Source organism: Phalacrocorax carbo, chromosome 2 (assembly GCF_963921805.1).
Source record: "Phalacrocorax carbo chromosome 2, bPhaCar2.1, whole genome shotgun sequence".
Taxonomy (NCBI): Eukaryota; Metazoa; Chordata; class Aves; order Suliformes; family Phalacrocoracidae; genus Phalacrocorax; species Phalacrocorax carbo.
This window is the reverse complement of record NC_087514.1, coordinates 43,017,890-43,027,468: the sequence shown is the minus strand read 5'-3', so window position 1 is coordinate 43,027,468 and position 9,579 is coordinate 43,017,890.

The following is a 9,579-nucleotide window of genomic DNA, read 5'->3' as shown; positions in this document are numbered from 1 at the left end:
AAGTCTGGGTCAAACACCCCTCCTCTGCATAGCCTTCCCTTCACCCACACAGCCAGCTGAACAATAATCATCAGACTGTCCTACAGACATCTTTGTGCCTCATGAACACCTGCCTCTGCCTCTCTTTGCCTTCACATCCTGCCACAGTACAGTGTGGCAGACGTACTCCCCCTCACGAGCGTGACACCCAGGGAAGCTGGCTGAAGCTTCCCCCCATAGCTGGGGGCTCTGGCTTCTCCCCAGACCTCATCAAATTCACACACTCCCCATCTGAGGGTCCACAAGGTCTCGGGAGATCCTTGTCAGCTCCCTCCTGGCACATGCCATCGAAGTGTGACTGCTTGGTGAAGAAGTCCTCTACACCAAGTCCCTCTTTCCTCTGTCTGTCTCGCTCAACCTGACAGTTTCTGTGAGCAGTGGGAGGCCCATGGGACTCCTTCACAGAGATTTTTTGTGTTTCTCATTTTAAAGAAGTAGCCCGTGCTGGTTCCTGCTTGTCTTCATTCATATTCTCCACTGCATAGATAGGGAAGCTACAAGGTCAAAAGTAAATGGGGATCTGAGGGATCTCTCTGGCCAATGACATTCCTAAGTGCTATAACTTAATATTTTTATAATTCTAAACAGTTTCTATTCTGGACTAACTCTTTCAGGAAGCATCAGCTTGTTAGGTTTCTCTATGTGCTTACAATTAGCGAATAGCCTTACCTTTGCCCTGCGTGCCATAATAGCAAGTTCAAATCGTTGTTGTTAGCCAAAACCAGATCTTGCCAAAACTGCTATCCATATCTTACCTTTCAAGACACAATATACTACTTAATACAGCTACCATGTCAGATATTTGCTACTTTGATTTTTGATTTTTAAATGCCATTCGGTCTTTAAATGGAGCACAGATGTTTTGCTCTGGCAGACAAGGTTAAACCTATGCAATTAATAGTCCTTTTTTGTACACTTTGCCTTAGTGATATACTGGGGTGAGAACAAATGTTTCTTAATATCCTTGTTACATTTCTATGGTTTTTTTAATAATGATTTTGCTCTTCTTGTAATTACATTAAATTGGATGTTAAGAGTAATATTTCTAAATCTGTCTTTCAAACATCAGGCAATGAAATAGCTGCACAGCATCTGGATGCAGCCTGGATGGGTGGGCTCAACCTCGAACACAACAAGCTGGGTATGACTCACTCAGCAGTTTTCTTATCATTCAATAGATTTCCAGCCGCTACCTGCAGAGCAGCCGAGAGCTTAAGAAACTTCTTCCAGTTTGAAGACAACTGGGTATGGGAGAGCATGATCAAAATTTGCAGAAAGGAAAGGCTGCACATAAATCAAAGGCATGGTCTCACTATGGGGCCAGTGTTGCTGATGGCTGACCAGGAAGAGCAGGAGGATTGAGTGGGGTGGGTTAAAGGGAAGCTTGTTTGAGAAGAAGAACTTACGAAAATGGAGGTTAACAGACCAAACAAATTTGAAGACAGTATCACAGAATAGGTTGGCGTCCAACTTCCCACTCAAATCAGGACTAGTTCCAAAGATAGATCAGGTCACTGAGGGCTCTGTCTTGTAGTTTTGAGTATCTTCAAGGATGGAGACCCTATGGGTTCTCTAGGCACCTGTTGCAGGCTTAACCACTCACACGGTGAAAACATTTTTCCTTAGATCCATCTGGATTTTTTATTGCTGAAACTTTGGCCACTGCCTCTTGTCATTTCACTCCACACCTCGAAGAATCTGGCACCTTGGTTTCTATAACACATCTTCAAGTAGCTGAAGACTATAATTAGACCTCCATCAACCCATCTCTTCTCCAAGATGAACACAGGTCGCAGCTTCTCATACATCACGCGATCCAGTTCTCTAATCATCTTTGTGGCCCTCTGCTGAACCTGCTCCGGTTTGCAAATTGATCCCTGATGAGGAAGGGGTAAAAGATAATAGGATAGGAGAGAAAGTAGGAGACAAAAGAGAACAGGGAGGAAAACCTTCAAAAAGCAAAGCCCAGAGCAATTAGGACACTATGCAAAAGAATATGGAAGGTGGGAAGGCAAAAAGCATAGTTCCAGCTGTGCCCTGTAGCAGCTCTGTTACTAGAGCACCTCAAGAATTTGGCCCAAAAAGATTTTATCTGAGAGCGCTTCTATTTCACTGATTCATTTCAAAGGTTAGCGTTGATGTGGATTTCTTTCAAAAATGCCTTACTAAAAATCTAATTAATTTTGCAGTAGTGTGCGTGAGTTTTGGAGAGTATGAAATAGGAGGTTATTCACATAAGATAGTTACCAAGAAACGTGACTGATACTGGGTTTTGCATTAGATGGCTTATCCCACGAACACAGATGTCTAAGACAACTCTGAGACAGAGATGTGGGGGTGGAGGACAGTGATGCCCCAGCTCTGATTCCTTGATTTTCTTTACTACTGCAGGCATGGCCATGAGCTTGCTGTGCAGCCACATTCCTGTTTGTTTTGAAGGATCCTCACCTTCTGGAAGCCACTCTCTATCTCAGTGGCATAGTAGTCACTTGGCAGTGTTTGCTCAAAGTGGTCATCAGGGCTGTAGCTGTCACTAACAGAAATTTCTTCTACTGCTTTGGGAGTGTTGTGAACCGTTCCTCTGATCATGAGCTTGACAGATCATCTGGCTGTTGCTCAATGACCCCAGCACCGTCCTTGGCAGACATTGGTTTGACACATCAGGGCAGGCAGCTGCTTTGGAGGCCGGGTAATGTCAGGCCCTGGCAATGCACTACATTCGTGCAGAGGTGATGGCAAAGCAGAGTGACATTCTGAGTAACCAAGCAATGGGACAGCAGCTACCATGTTTTAAAATGTGTGCGTATTATTGATTCTAAAAAAAAAAAAAGGACATTCGCCTTTTTAGAGAAGACATTTGTGTAATTATCTACAAATCTAAAATGGTATATTGTTTTAGGGATTGTCTGATAGGTTTTTTTTTTTCATTTAGTGTATTACTCAGTCAAGTAGATATTTTATATTTTCAGCTATACCTGCGAATTATGAAACATATACCTATCTCTGCTGTAGGTGGGGTTTCTTCCACTTTTAAAATCTTTTTAATGACTAATCAATCTGCTTTATCACCTAAAGAAATGTGAACTGTTATCCAAAACTGTGATCTATACTGAAATAATAATGTTATCAATAAAAAGCATTCGAAAATTTACAGAAAGAGCTAAAATCTTCATAGCTCTGAACACTCTTATTAAGTCTAAATGCCAAATCGAAGAGGAAATCAGAAGTCAGAGAAGTAGGAGAACATGCAGGGTCAGATACTGTCAGCTGTGTCCCACCTGAGCCCCTTTAAGAACTTGAAAGAGATGGAATCCAGCTGAAGCCCTTTGGTGATGAACTCCCAAGGTGCTGGGAGTCCCTTACCTTCTTCTGGATGGTTCAGACACCCCCACGCTTCTTGTAGCTCCCTCTTTGGTGGCCTTCCTGGGAGGTGAAAGGCTTGGAAAAGACATACCATCCTTTTGATTTCTCAGCCTTTAAGAGATGTTCAGGTCCAAAATAATTTTTTTCCACCTACTTTCACCAGCTTTATTTAGCACAAATCATAAGGTTGGAAAAAGTGTCTCTACAGTAATTTAGGTAGTAGATTAGAATTAGATTAGAATCTACCACGTATCACATATTTTAGTTAAGAACGTTAAAGATTGGGTTCATTCAGTTTATCTCTGAGCTTGCACATTTCACAAGCACCCTCACAGCTGCACCTGAAGAAATGCTGATATATGCACACAAATAGTAAATTAGCCACACTTATCATTAAGCAATTTTCATGCCCAATGTAATGTATGGCTTTCTATGCACTGGGGGCTTACACAGTTCACTTCTGTGTTTCTTTTTGTGAGCAAATTTAATTCTGAGTACCACCTACCTTAAATTTAACCCTTTATGAGCAAGAAGGCTGCCTTAGTGACAATAATGTGTGCGCATGTAGAACCTAGTTGCAGGTTGCACTAATAACCTCGTGTTAGTAGGGTGAACTGTTTGACTTGTTCATGGAAGCTGGTCAATAAAGTGTTATCTTACAGTATGGAACCACATGAGAAACCATTTTACTTCATATGGACTAAAATTAACTTATTTAGTCATACATCTCTTAACAAGCATGCTATCTACAAGATAAACCTAATCCGCCCCGAGCTCAGTCTTAAATTGCTTTTGACATTTGAGTTGTGTTTATAGAGCCACACTTACCTCTAAGGCTGTGGTCCAACACAATAGCAAACTTCATTTTAAATACTACTGGACCAAAATTGCAGTGGCTGTCTAATACAAAGCACTGCCCTGATACATATAGTAGAACATTCCAGTGGATTAAATTCATATCAATGAATTCTAAACTGGATTTGCTGTAGTATAAATTCAGTGGCTCTCGCACAGCTAGTGCTATCCCCGGAGTCTGCTCCAATGTCCTCTTGCCTCTGCGCTGCTCATTCTGTTCAAAGATAATGATCCTTGGATGTTGCTTGCAATCTTACATGTGCTGGCCATCGCTAGTGGACACTTACCAGTCAGGCTTCCTTGTCATAGATCTTATCCTAGATTCCTGCCTTGCATCAGATCTCTTCTTCGGATCTTTTCCTTAACCCTTGCCTTTGCTTCAGCATTCACACAACCAGTCTGCCAGTACATCACTGTCACTGACTCACAGCCAAGCTAACTGAAGTCTAGCCATAAATCTCTGTGAACCATAGATATAGCTGATGTTTCTCAGAAACCACCCCTTATGCTGCACCATGCTGCAGACCTTTGTGGGCAACACATATCACCATTCCCCACAGATGCTTCAGTGGGAACATCAAAGGCACTTGGAAAAGTTAAGGGCAAAAGACATGTCTCTGAAAAGTTCTACAAGGTGTTTAGGTGATATGGGGCAATAGTGGAAAGGAAAGGACAGATGAGATGATGGTGACAGGTTTACTGTCATTATGGTGGTGGACTCTATCCTGAGTGGGGACGTACACATACTTTCAGAGAAGAAAAGGGACTCCATGGCAAAGAATCTAGGGTTTCTCTTTGTTGTACTTGAGGTCACTCCCTTTAAGGCAGAGGACAAGTTTGAGTGCAAAAACCTGCCCACATGGAAAAGGTAGCCAAGGAGAAATAAAGTACTCTTGGCAGCCAAAAGCACCATCTATCCCAAATGCTTGAAGGTGGCTTTTTTTCTTTTCCTGGGTAATCTTAGCATTTTTTAGGTATTCATTCTGGTCCCAGGTGCTTTACTAACTAACTAGTACATAAGGAATGCTGCTCCCTAACTCTTGCATGATCCTAAGTTTGTGCCAGAGGCTTCTGCCTTGGTTTGTCCCAGTCTTGCGCCCACGTGCCTCCCCATTACCACCTAGCGTGTCCCTCTGACCCCTGCACCACCATACTTTGTGTCAGGTTGAATTGCATGTCATACTCCTGCAAGCCTTCCAGGTCTGTGAGGCCAGTATGTGCCAGTATTGCTCTTTTCTCCCCAGCAGTCCCCTCACTTGGGAACAGCCACTAGCCACATTATCAAGAGATAGGCATGCCTGTAAAAAAGAGGTTCCACCAGTGGAGGCATCTACCTTCACTGCCCTCCACCTTGTTGCAAGTCCACATATTTTCTATCTTGAAGGCAGTAGATCATGACATGCATCCTTCAGAAATGTATATGCTTCCACTCATCCTAGAAGGTCTCTTCCCCCCACATCTAACACTAACATAGGTTTTCCATCCCTCACTGACTCCAGTCCACATCCCTTCACGGCTTAGGAGCAACCTAACCAAAGAATATGCACATGGAAGCTGCCAACAGTTGAGCTGAGCCAGGCAGGGCAGAAGCTGCTGGTGTAGATCTTCAAATAACTTGTGGAAATGTTAACAACTTGTCTAGCTAAGGAAAGAACAAGGATTACTTCTATTCTCTTACTGAACCAATTCTGGTGACTGTGGCAGAAAACAGAACAGCAAGTGCCGAGTGTGCACGACAGCCAAGAGGCTGGGCAGTTCTGTGGCAGCAAATGTTAGATGCAGGAGAGAGGTGGTTATGATGATAAGAGAGAACAGACTCTGTCTCAGACTACATAAAATATCCTAGGACATCCAAAAAGAGGAGCCAGGTGACAAACACAGCTGATGTTGAGATCAAAAGCGCTAGTATAGACTCAGAGGAAGTTGATAGTGGCCGTAACGAACATCAGTAATTCCTACTCCCTCAGAAGCTCCTGCTACCTCAGACTTAGCCTTCCTGATTCCTTCATATCCCATCCTAAACACCTCCACACCAGAAAATGTACCCAACACTCAGCATCTGCTAAGGAACAACTCCTAATAAAGCAGGCATTGCCAGCAGGAGACACTGTGTGAGATTCTTGCTACAACCCCATGCCAGACAAGAACTTGGGCAGTGCTCGTCTTCCACATTTCAATTCAAGTATGTCTGGAAATAGCTGCTCTGTCCAGTTTTGTTCAAGATTTTATTTTCTTTTTTCCTTTGTTTTTTAGTCACTTCCTACTTTTCATTTGTTTCCAGCTGAGCGCCTTATTTGGGGGCTTTCGCAGCAGGGCTGGATGGCATCAGAGATGTTAAGGCTTGAAATTTCAAACATTTCAAAGCCTGGGGCAAAGAGCTGCAGAGCTGCTATGGATGGGACACGGGACGGCACAGCTGGGATTTCAAAGCCAGTAGAGCTTGGCTCCAAGAACGGGATACAAAGGGCTTCAGGGGGAAACAACAACTGCGAACAGGAAAGTCAGAGAAAAGCTGATTTACTGCTCATGTTCAACACACGCATGATTTCAAGTTACAGCAAACAGCTGTCAAACACTCGTCAGAAAACAATTAGTCAGGTTGTCCCTGACAATGTGACCCCCCCAGTTTTCACAGGAAACAAGTGAGCTGCAGCTGGTGGAGGGACTGGCCGTAGTTCCACTTGTACTCCTACCCTGCCACCATCTGCTCTTTTGGTTCTCTGGGTTTTTGTGAAGGACACAGCGTCCAAACAGGAGCCTGGTTCAGAGGGCAGTTTAGTAGCCCTCCAGAATCCTTTTAGACACATTGCACAGGTATTTTGAAGCCCTACCTGAGTGGTAATGCAAGAGGTTCTAGCAACAGCTAGGTTGCTGCTAAATGCAAGATGAGGTAAGCAGGCCCATCCAGTGTTAAGGTGATTCAGCAACTCCATTGCTCCGAATGGGCTCAGCAGCAATTTTGTACTTGTCATGGCTGCACAGCATCAGAGGGGCAGAATATATGAAAGATGTACATGCCGTATGCCTTGCCAGACCAGCCAAGTTAGCCAATGCACCAGCAGAAGTTAGGTGCTCCCAGGTTTCACATAACCAAGGCAACCTTCTTCTTGATACTCAAGTGGCACTCCGGCAATAATTATCATCTGTCCCAGATAAGAGCTACTTGTCACAAATCCTGTGCAACAAAGGGAGGGGGTTGATAACTTTAATTGGTACCAAATGTTTTCATCAGTGCTACTAGCTCTGACTTCATTAACTCAATGTCCACATATGTTGCCTGAAGCTCTGCGCTGTCCCAGGGGAAAATGAAAGCTGCACTTGATGCAGGGATGCCTCATACTGCTGTATGACTGTGTCCAGGAACAGGACCGCCTTCCTACTGCTGCTGCAGCTGTTCAAGAGCAGCTTGAACACTGTGTTCCTCTTGCACAGCGGAGATGCTAATGATGGTCCAGTGCCCCTCTGTGAGGAAATTTTCTGTAGCAACTGGCTGATCTTGGAAAGGGAAAGCTATACTTCAACAGCAGCCCATCCTGGAAGCTGCCTCCATGTGTTGCAGGGCAGGCAATAAGCAGGCTGGACACCCATCCAGACTGGTGATATTAGGCATAATGCCCGGAGTACAAGGCAGCAAACAAACAAACAGACAAATATATCACCACTGTGTAATCTTGCAAATTTGAAATGATCATACACCTGCTCCTGAATTAGCTCAAAGCTGTTCTTTCAGGTAATTAAATATTGGTGATCACAGAACTGTGTACTAAATTAAGCATAAATTAGAATCATAGAATCATAGAATCATTAAGGTTGGAAAAGACCCTTAAGACCATGGAGTCCAACCGCTAACCTATCACTGCCAAGTCCACCACTAAATCATATTCTCAAGCACCACATCTACCCTTCTTTTAAACACCTCCAGGGATGGAGACTCCACCACCTCCCTGGGCAGCCTGTTCCAATGCCTGACAACCCTTTCGGTGACGAAGTTTTTCCTAATGTCCAACCTAAACCTCCCCTGGCGCAGCTTGAGGCCATTTCCTCTTGTCCTATCACTTGTTACTAGGGAGAAGAGACCGACCCCCGCCTTGCTACAACCTCCATTCAGGTAGTTGTAGAGAGCGATAAAGTCTCCCCTCAGTCTCCTCTTCTCCAGACTAAACAACCCCAGCTCCCTCAGCTGCTCCTCATAAGACTCGTTCTCTAGACCCTTCACCAACTTTGTTGCCCTTCTTTGGACACGCTCCAGCACCTCAGTGTCCTTCTTGTAGTGAGGGGCCCAAAACTGAACACAGTACACAAGGTGTGGCCTCACCAGTGCAAACACATTAAACACGTTCTTTAATAGTGTGGGCAGCCTCTTCAGACCAACAAGAATATCTGCAAATGACCACAAATCTTTGAAAGCAAAGGGCTCCTGGAACCACTTCTTTGCCAGCTCACCCTTACTATTGCCTACCTGAATGAGCTGTGAAGAACCCATTGGTTTGCCTGCTTTTCTTGGCTCTGTGAGCAAGATGATATTTATGAGAACCAACACGACCCTTTATCTGAGCTGTCATTTCTACAGAATGGCAATTGGGATGTTCTGTAGAACACACGTAGGCCATTTTCAGTCTCCATCAGGATATGTACCAGTGCTGTCCCACCAACACAGCCTAGCTCATTGCAACCAGTTCTCAGACTGTCTTCCAGTTCTGAACACATTTTGATTTGCTACCAATTTTTCTGCTCACAGCCATGGAAAAGTGGAAACAAAATGGGATGGATTCCTGTGCATAAAGACAGATAACAGCAGGTGAATAAAATATTTAAAATCAGCAAAGACACCAGAGAAACAGCTTTTTTCTTAACTTTTAGAATTAGAGTATCTTAAGGCAAACACTTTTTCAATGTGCTGTATTGTTATGGCTCGTTCATGGGAATTAGAATTAACCAGATGAAATAAAAAAGGGTGAATTTAGGATTTATGGCCAGAAAATATCAGTGCAATAAAAAGTAAGTGGCTGTGCATTAGGCAGATCACTGTCTACAGGAAAGATGCCAGCTTTCCCTCATTTAACCTGCTGAGTATGTGTAGCGTTAGTCTAAACAACAGGTCAAATGCAAGTTGAGTCACTATAGGGATCTGTGCGTTATTCCCCAAAGATTTTTTAAATAATTTCCAAAATTTTAGCCTTAAAATTACTGAAGATTAATTTACAATGTGTAATACATTTCAAATAATCCCAGTGGAACTACAATTAAAAATTAAGACTTTTTGTTTGCTTTCATTTCTCTTTGGTGTCACAAAACTTATTTTCCCAGGCTCCAAACTGGAAA